This window comes from Taudactylus pleione, unplaced genomic scaffold, assembly GCF_031769625.1.
Source record: "Taudactylus pleione unplaced genomic scaffold, aTauple2 ptg001246l, whole genome shotgun sequence".
NCBI lineage: Eukaryota > Metazoa > Chordata > Amphibia > Anura > Myobatrachidae > Taudactylus > Taudactylus pleione.
Genome location: NW_028285646.1, coordinates 51725 through 62434, shown reverse-complemented (window position 1 = coordinate 62434; position 10710 = coordinate 51725).

Sequence of the window (10710 nt, the reverse complement as noted above, 5' to 3'; positions counted from 1 at the left end):
CCCTGGCGCTGAAATGATTGGTTTGTTAAAGTATGCATGTCCTGTTTATACAACATAAGGGTGGGTGGGAGGGCCCAAGGGCAATTCCATCTTGCACCTCTTTTTTTTCTTTGCATTATGTACTGTTTGGGGCCTAGTTTTTCAAACTGCCATCCTGTCTGCCACTGCAGTGTCACTCCTAGATGAACTATGTGTTTGTGCCGCCCACTCGTGTCGCTTAGCATAGTCATCCAGCTACCTCGGTGCAACCTTTTGGACATAAAAACACTATTGTGAGATATGAGGTGTTCAGAATAGACTGGAAATGAGTGGAAATTAAGGTTATTGAGGTTAATAATAGCATAGGCGCAGAAAAACCAACAATGTACTAGTTAAATGATAGCTACACTCTTAATTGGTTGCTACAGGCAACACCTGCACTTTTTAGAAGTTTTAGTAAATCTACCCCCAAGTTTCTGCCTCTGCTTTCTTAGTAAATCCTACATGTCAATGCAGAGAGAGCATTACAATTATTAAAGGGTATTCTGACAATTTAAAGCCGCTTATAGAATTGCTTTACAATGACTATTTGTGAGATCCAATGACTATGAATGGGTTACCATTATGTACTTGTTAAATGTACTCACTGTGGACTTGTTTTAGAGTTAATGTTAGTTGGTTGCAAGTGCAGCTGCATTGTGTGCCCGGAGATAAATCCGGATCTTGTCCCATATTCAGAGTTGGGCGCATCTATACGACTGCACCTATCCATCCTACCGTGAACGTAGCCGTCATCACTATCAGCGTCAGTCCTATAAATGGTGTAAAAGATCCGTCTGCTATCAGATGGACCTCTGCAAATGCTCAACACTGCTTAGATCACAATTCTGCATATACGCCAACGACACGCCCCTCTGTAAACCTCGTCTACATGCGAATGCCCAATTGCTACCCAGTTACACCCATTCAACCTCTAGTAAAACGTGACTGAGATTTGCATGGCCCAGAATCACCTATAGATACATTTCAGCTCCTGTTGCTAAAAATTGTAAGATCTGTCTGTGAAACTGACTCACATTTAATTCTGAATTGGGTCCTGTCTACTTCAACATTGGAGAGGTGTAATACCAGCATATTGTAATGTTTTGCTTAGGGATTTCCCATATCTAATATTCTTTTATAAATTGTCTTATTTTTTGACCCAAACCTAATCCTTAACTTTTTTTTATTTCATTTTAAAGATCAATAATATTGGAAATTATTGGAAACCTTGGTTTTTCCAACATGTTAAGTCTTATTTGAAGAGTAACCGAAGTGGAACAGAGTACATCCCCCTACGGCATTACTATCACAGACACACACGGAGTATCTTCTGGGAGTTGCAGGTAGGTGTCCAGCTCCGCCAGTGCACAAGTGCTCTAGAAAGATAGGATTGTACCAGTGCTGCTAGTAGGACTAGATTTGTAATATCATGTCGATAAACATCGCCTGTTCCAAAACGTTACAGAAGTATTAAGAGCTTTATCGTTTATTAATAAATTATTTATTAACCGTGTGTCAAAAAATTTGTAATAAACTTTTCTTTTTGTTCTCCCTTTGTTTTAGGACATAGGGCCTGATTCAGACCCACTCGCGAGTGGCTGTCCGCTCGCAAGTGGGTCGATGGTGTGCACTGCGCATGCGCACGACGGAGGGAGCTCCATTGTGCGCATGCGCGAGACGCGACGAGCGAAGGACTTTCCTTCGCTCGTAGTGTCTGATCAAAGGGGGCGTGCTGTCGATGTTGATTGACAGCACGCCCCCTTTGTTGGGCGTGCCAGGGGCATGCCTGCCAGACGGAGGCGTTCCCAAGGGGACGCCTACCGTCAGAAGCCGGCCCCACTGACATCACTAGTGATGTCAGTGGGAGTGATTTTGGCTCTGATAGAGCCAAAATCACTCCTGGCCTTGCGGTTGAGAAACTCAACCACAGGCTTCTGGTCGCACTGGCGATGGTCACGATGGTCAAGACCATCGCAACCATCATCCTGCACGCTTGTATAGGCTGTGGGTGGTGACCCACAGCTATGCGAGCGTCCAGGAGGACGCTCCATAATTATGGAGGTGGGCCCTGATTCAGAGCGAGCGCTCTGGTCAGAGCGTCCGGCTCTGAATCAGGGCCATAATTCCTTTTGGTAATCACCCAGTGTTCCGGTACCTGTTTGGTTGGATGGTTCCTCCAAAAATCTCCTTATTAAAGCTCACCCAGGGCGAGACCATCCGAAGGCTGTATGAGCAGCACCACGTGGTTCAGGATATGCTTGTTCCCATGAAATGCCTACAAAAATCCATCACTGCTTTCCACAAGGAGATTAATGTGAGTTCTAAACAATTATTACTGCAATGTACAGAGAATATGGCAAGCTTCAAAAAAAATACATTTTTGTTATTGATAAATGATTTCCTCTGTGTCCTTTTTTTTTATTGTTTTGCAAAAAAATTTTTTTTAAATGTTCAGACTACTGGATCTGATTTGGATGCTTTTCTTGCCCCAAAACGTTATGTCCCACAATCCTTGAAACAGTCTTCCATGATTATTCCCTACCAGTTAGGAATTGGTAATCAGGGGTGTTCGAGGAGTTTAGGCGCCCAGTGCAAATCGAAAAATGGCGCCCCCTCCAAAAAAATTTGTGGCCTGGTCCTATTGCCCAAGGTCACTTACAGGAGCATGGGCCTGATGCCCACTAATCAGTGCCACAGACCTAAGGCCTGATTACAACCACGGGTCTAGTGCCCGACAACCTGGTGGTCTAGGGAGGGGTTAATGACGGGAAGGCCTCATAGAAGGCTTACCTGTCTGGCGGGAGAGGCTGCAGTGGAGAGCTTCGTTAGCTCTTTTACTTTCCCACTCTCCAGTCCTCTGCTGCATTCTTCTGCTAAATCAGCCACGGCGATTGCATATGCAGCTTGAGAGCCCACTGTGTGCTAAGACACTTGCAGTGTCTGCATCAGGTCAGACCAGCTGTAAATGCTGCATGAGTGGTCGATGTGCATCAATGGTACCGATGTTTATACAGAAGACCGACAGTGGACGGATGTGAGATAGCAGCAGTGGGAGTCTTTATGTCGGCGGTGCTTTGGCAAGCATTAGCCAAATGCTTGCCAATTAGCGTTCACAGCTGTGATCGCCCGCTGAATCAGGTCCACTGTCCCAGCGCCGGCCACTGATGTGTCCCACTGGGGACACCTCTCACTGGACTGCTGGTGCTGGAATCACACACTCGATCCCAGTGTGTAGCACATCTACACACTCTACATTGCCCTGGCCGGCGGCGCTCCTCTCTTCCGGGCCTGTCATGGCACCCAGGGCACGTGCCCCGCTCACCCTGGCCTCGTTACGCCACTGTTGGTAATGGCTCACCTGTAGACAGATGGTGCCCCTCCTGCTACCACAGGAAGGAATACTTAATATTTTGTGAGAAAGTGAGGCTAGTAAGGAATGGACATTGGAGGTCAGCTGAAACCTGGGTTTTGACAACCCTCATGCACTGAAAACCTGAAATATATCGGATCCCAGAGTCTGAACCCTTTCCAGAAAGAAAAAAAAATTGTGTGCGACACCCCTAATGTGGACAGTGGTGGAACTTGCACCCCACCACCCAGAGATGGAATTACCTCCACCTTTTAAACACACGTCCAATTTTCGCTGGGAGTTCTGCTTGCCCTGTCTACTAGGCCCCAATAGAGCCACACTCTGTAGCCTGTTAGCTGTTGGAGAAGACTCTCTGCTAAATCATTCCCTTATCTATAGTAGGAAGGCAGGTTGCCCTGGGTTGCTATCCAGGACTGCAGGAGGATACAGGCAGGACAAAGTCCTGATTAATCTGCAGGTAGTTTACTCTGACATTTGTCACAGCCATTATCTGCATCAAGCAAGGATTAAGGCTCAAGACAATCCTGTAGATCACTAAAATGATTTAGGCTTTCTAGTTGTCAGAGTAAAAGGACAAAACCCTTCCCTGAGTAGGTAAGAAACAAACAGGAGACCATCCTCATTGGGTAGTTACCATTGGTCCGGTCCATATGCAGGCTGATGTGGCAGGACAATTGGGAGGAAGAAGCACTGGGAGACTGGTTATAGATAGTAGGCACATGCATCTGTAAAGTGCAAGGTCCCCGACCAGTCCGAAACTGCTTCTATAACTCCTACTATTGAACACGTCATGTGTGCAAGACTCAAATGCTGCTGTGTTTATTTGTAGCCTGATTTGTTGCTAACTCTTTTAAATGTGATATACTTAGATATTAGTGAGAGCTTATCATGTTGATGGATCTTTGGTGCAATATTTCTACATACAGTATATCCTGTTTGTATTTCATTTCAGTTGTAGTCAGTGTTAGTGGTATATTTACTGAAGATCATATTTAATCGATTGAAAATCATTCAAAATCCATCAACATTTTTATTGTGTTTTTAAGTATTAGTAAATGTGTGATTTAGCCCCACACACAACATCGATAGTAATCTATTTTGAGTGATTTTCGAAATCAATTAAAATCAACTTTTAGCAAATATACCCCTAATGCTGGGTACACACTAGACGATTTCTCAGAGGATATGGCGAATTGGACGGACATATCATCTGGATCGTGTAGCGTGTATGCACTATGCGCACCCCTGCACAGCGACATGGGGGTCATTCCGTTGACCGTGCATGTATGGCAGATGGAGCGAGCCATCTGCCGAAGCCAAGAGGGTGAACAATGTATCGGTCGGTGGGACACCGGATAGTGCAGTGTGTACGAACTGCCCGGTATATCGTTCCAATCGTACCATCAGGTGTCGCATTGGCGGGTCGGGTAATGTGTACCTGGCTTTAGTGTCAAGAATTCTAGACTAAGGGCCTGATTCCCTACGGATCGCTATTGCGATTACACACACATGTCTGCTGTGAAAATATGCTAATGAATGCAATCGCAAAGCCGTCGTACAGCCAGCATAGAGATGCCCACTACCACTATCTCACATCTGTAATACCTTGCAGTCCTGTGTCTACATTGGGAACATCGAGTAACATCGGCCCCTCACGCACAATTACAGCAGGTCTGACCTTACTCGGAAATTGCTATCCGCATTGCACGCAGTGAGTACTCAAGTTGCGTATGCTTTCGCAGTGGCTAATTTATGCACGCCCATGCAACGGCGTTCAAAAGGACTGGCACGCCTGCGTTTCTCCGACCACTCCCACGTCACCACCCCCAAACACTGACCTCCATCACTCACTCTGCGATGGCTTTCTTTCTGCGTGGGTGATCACTGTGCGATCACAATGCTATCACGCACACGGCATTTCATACGCAAGTGCAGTACGCCCCATCGACCAATCTGCGCACGTGGTTGCAATTGCGATTCGTGATCAATCAGGCCCTATGAGTTGAGCTTGATGCAGCTATGTCCAGGAGCAATTTTGTTTTTACACTGGAATTTAAATTTGAGCTAGCACGTGCTCTTCCCAACTAGGGGATAAAGGGCCTGGTTCAGAGCTGAACGCTCTGAATCAGGGCCCTCCTACCTGTTTTAGGAGCATCCTCATGGACGCTCGCATAGCTGTGGGTTACCACCCACAGCTTATGCGAGCGTCCATGATGATGGTCGCGATGGTCAAGACCATCGCGACCATCGGGCTTGCGACAGAGACCCTGCAGTAGGGTCTCGCTGCCGCAAGCCCTGGAGTGATTTTGGCTCTATCAGAGCCAAAATCGCTTCCACTGACATCACTAGTGATGTCAGTGGGGCCGGCTTCAGACGGTAGGCGTTCCCATGGGAACGCCTCCGTCTGGCAGCCACGCCCCCGGCACGCCCACCAAAGGGGGCGTGCTGTCAATCAACATCGACAGCACGCCCCCTTTGGTGCGAGACCCGGAGCGATGGAGAGCCCGTCGCTCTCCGGGTCTCGCGCATGCGCACGACGGAGCTCCCTCCATCGTGCGCATGCGCAGTGGGGCAACATCGACTCGTTTGCGAGCGTCCTTTGCTCGCGAACGGGTCTGAATGACCCCCAAAGTTACTTATGGTCGTTTTTAATCTATTAAAAAAATCGATCAATATCGATGTTGTGTTTCAGAGACTAAATCACATATTTACTAACAGACAATTTTTAATATACATTTTTCAGTGTTAGTAGATGTGTGATTTAGCCCCTAAAATCAATCTTGATTGATTTAGAATTAAAATCGACCTTTAGTACATTTTACCCCTAAATCTCTCTGCAGATTAAGGGCCTGATTCAGAGCCGCTCGTAAGCGGCCGGTCGTTCGCTCCGAGCGATGTTTGCCCAACTGCGCATGCGTACGGATCGTTATACGCATGCGCGAACCAGTCAGTGCGGCTGAAAATCGTTTGTTCGCTAAATAGCGAATGCCTGCTAATGAGTGACAGGAGGAGGCGTTTGTGGGTGGTAACAGGGGAAGGTGCTTGAAAACGGGGAGTGGAGATCCGAACGCAGGCGTGCTTAAAGATCAAAACGGGTGTTTTAAGGGTGTGCATAATTAATACTGGAGCGTCATTGACCACGTCACTGGGTTATTTTATAGCCAGAACTGCTCGCAAATTTGTGGTAGCAAACACCAGCCACAAGAATAGCAAGCAGTTCATACGCTGGTCGATGTACTCGATTAATCTAATAAATAGCAGACATGACGTATGATGCGAGCGGCCAGGGGGCGTCTCTTTCAAAATTACAACCGCAAGTTTTGTTCGCTCGTTCAGACATAGAGGCGTGAACAGACCGCAAAGAGCGAACGGTTCATTTGAATAGCCACCCCTTTTTGTTGAACGAACGACCGCAAATAGCGACCGGCTCTGAATCAGGCCCTAAATCTGCCCTGTCTGCAGTGCAATGTGGTTTTCCAAGGCTCAAATTCCTTTTTTTGCTTTGTTCCTAACCCTGTATCAGCCCCTTTGTTGGGTTTTAAATCATGTAAATCTTGGGTAATAAACCGTGGTTCTTGGGCTTTTGTCAGGACTCCTGAGTCCCAGGTTGCAGCACATTTATCTTTCTGCTCTGTAACTGTATATTACATTTTGAGGCATATGTTCTTTTCTTTATTACAGGTTTACCCACTTTGGGCCTGATTCAGACCCACTCGCGAGCGGCTGTCCGCTCGCAAGTGGGTCGATGGTCTGCACTGAGCATGCGCACGACGGAGGGAGCTCCGTCGTGCGCATGCGCCAGACACGACGAGCGAAGGACTTTCCTTCGCTCGTTGTGTCCGATCAAAGGGGGCGTGCTGTCAATGTTGATTGACAGCACGCCCCCTTTGGTGGGCGTGCCGGGGGCGTGCCTCCCTGACGGGGGCGTTCCCACGGGAACGCCTCTCGTCAGAAACCGGCCCACTGACATCACTAGTGATGTCAGTGGGAGTGATTTTGGCTCTGATAGAGCCAAAATCACTCCGGAGCTTGCGGTTGAAAACCTCAACCGCAGGCTCCGGCTCGCAATTTCGATGGTCGCGATGGTCACGACCATCGCGGCCATCAAAATGCACGCTCGTATAGCCTGTGGGTGGTGACCCACAGCTATACGAGCGTCCAGGAGGACGCTCCATGAAAATGGAGCCCGGCCCTCATGCAGAGCGTGCGCTCTGCTCAGAGCGTACGGCTCTGAATGAGGGCCTTTGGCTTTGTCCATTCATATTACCAAGTCAGCCAGGCATGGTACATCCCAAGGGCAATGAGGCTGAGCCTATGTAGATATTGGAGCATATGGGGAACCCAAGACAAAGCACTTTGATGCCAAGGCTTCAATGCGCCAGTTAGAAATGTTTGTCAGAGATGCTCATGGGTAAGTTACCGATATAAATTCCAGTTGTAGCCTCATTGGGCAGTTACTTTACCTGTATTATTTGCCTGACTTATTTGGTCAGTATCACAAAAAACTATATTATTCCAGTACAAATGTGCAATACTACACTATTTTACCCTTAATCACTGATCTGCCTATTGAGGAAATGGATAGAATTTTGGGGCCTATTCATCATCGATAAATGGCCCGGTAATCATGTGGAAACGCTAGTTTCCGCATATTTTAGTTACCGGGCCATTCATCATTAGGGGTCCCAAATGGGCCACCTGATATTCAGCAAACTCCGAAAACTTTTTGGAGCTTGGTTGCAAGAACAAGCGCCATGTTCAGATGGCGCTAGTTTTCTGATCCCCCGCTCCTTCATATGGGTTCCTATGGGAAGGAGTTCCGGGGATGCGAAGAGGGATCCAAGCGGATCCCTCTGCCGCCTTCTCGCTACCTTTGCACATGCGTAGCCGCGCCAACGTGGAGGAGGTAAGTAATGCAGCTACTTCTCTAGTTGCGATACTAACCGAGGGGACAGTTGCCTTTCAGAGCAGTTGTCCCCGCACCGAAGAAATGATGAATTAAGTTTTCCCCGCTGCGAGTTGGATACTTAAGTATCCCTTGCAGCGAGATCAATACTTAATCATCAGGGGCCATGCGGCCTCCGATGATGAATTGGCCCCTAATTGCTGTAGCATCTGTTGTACAGCTGCCGGAAGCATAGAGTGTGATTTGTTTATTATAACCCTCCTGTGGTTGCTTTAACTGGTGCTTTAACTGATGTTGCAACATTAATTTACTTGGGGTCTGATTCATGAGATGTACGGAAACCCGTTTACATACATCTCTGATGTTTTTAGATCTGCACAGAGACCGCACTACGCATGCGCAGATCTGGGGCTGTGATGTTGCTTGCAGTGCCCCACATGCTGCAGCATGATTGACTTGCTGCTGGCATTTGGGGGTGGCAACAGGTAACGTCCTCGGATGCATCAGCGAATCAGAGAAGCCTACAGGTGACGTCTATTTACAGAAGACGCCTCCTGTGGCATTAGTCTATTATCACACAGCTGCTGAGTACAAAGACGCGGCAACTGTATGATTTCCATCCGTTTCTGACACAGGCCATTGGTGCGCATATACAAGCAGACCAAATGCATATTTACATCCTGTAGTTGTTTATTTGCCTCCAAATGATAATTATTTCTTTCTCTGTTCAGCTTCCAAATGCTGTATGCAGACTGTTACATGAGCCGTGATGAATTCTGGGAGATGTTTGACTCTTCTTTGTATCAGAAGCTGCGAGAGAAACTGAACTGCAAAAACGCTTTTCCAGAGGTGTATAATAAAATCTGTAAAGCCGCACGTCATTGATGGCAAAAGACATAAGCTACAGAAATGGACTGTATACAAAAACCCATACTACAAGCCTTTTCCCAGCCGCTCGTAGGGGCTCTGAGCCTAATATTGTGCCATCACTGACGCAAAGACTCTTTAGAAGCTGCACCTTGTACAACCTTGTGCAATTACACCTTGGCAGTCCCAGAGTAACCTATTGTTGTCCAACGCCACAGATTTTTAGGACCCATGTAATTCAGACATAATAATTGTGATAAGAGGTCCAAAACGGAACACAAGTTTGGGAAATGAAGACCGAATTTCTATCCGGGGCTGAATGTGAGTTTTTTTTTTTCAGAAATGTGAAACCAAATAATGGTAATGTTTGTGTATTGGGAAGTGCCAACAAGCATAATGGTTTAATCAAGTGCTTTGTTTGTTTCTCTATATTTTATTATGTCTTAATAAATATTGAGTTGTGTGTAGCCACCTATGACTATTTATGAAATGCATATGAGCAATGCTCGTACACCAATATACTTACAGCATCTGCCTGTACAAATCATTCCGTGGGCCCGATTCAGAGCAAAGCATTGGGCACAATTGCGCAGGCGTCCGAGAAGCACTACACGTGTGTCCTGATGGTTACCAGTAGGGATCGCAGATCAATATTGCATAAAGATCCATGCAATTGCAGTGGGGCTCTTGGGCGATGACTGTGGGGTGGGGGCTCACGGCAGCGGTCATGCCCGTGACACTGGCAGCCATGGACCCACTGCAGGTCCAATGGTGCGGCCATGGATTCGCGTTGCAGCCGGTGAGCTTCTCTATAAAACACACATCCGCCGCAGCATTACCCTACAGCCGCTACCTTCCTGCCTCCACCTCGGAGTAAGGCCCGTTACCTCTGTTTGTTATGTTTAGTAACTTCCATAATTATAGAATCTCTCATTGTGCAGTGAGAGAAACATTTCATTGGGTGATCTTCTCGCATCTACATCTATATCTGCCTGTTATCTGCGTACAGCTCAGTCTTTCCATATGACTTTCCATGCAGTTGCTCATCATCTTAAAGTGAGATTAAACTGCTAATTATCTTTGCTTTGCTCTAGAGCTGTGGTGTTTAACTTCTGGGAAGTAATTTGGGGGGAATTCAGGGCCTGATTCAGACCCGGTCGCTCTGAAAGCGCTCGCTCTGAATCAGGGCCGGGGTTTTTTTTTTTTTTAGAACGGCCTCCTGGCCGCTCGCATAGCTGTGGGTGACCACCCACAGCTACAGCGAGCGGCCATGATGAGGGTCGCGATGGTCAAGACCATCGCGACCATCGGGCTTGCGATGAGACCCTTGTGGTAGGGTCTCGTGGCCGCAAGCCCCAGAGAGATTTCGGCTCTAACAGAGACGGAATCTCTCCACTGACATCACAAGTGATGTCAGTGGGGCTGCCCCCAAACGACAGGCGTTCTCATGGGAACGCCTCCGTTTGGGCAGCCACCCCCCCGGCCCGCCCACCAAAGGGGGCGAGCTGTCACTCAACATTGACAGCTCGCCCCCTTTGTTGCAAGA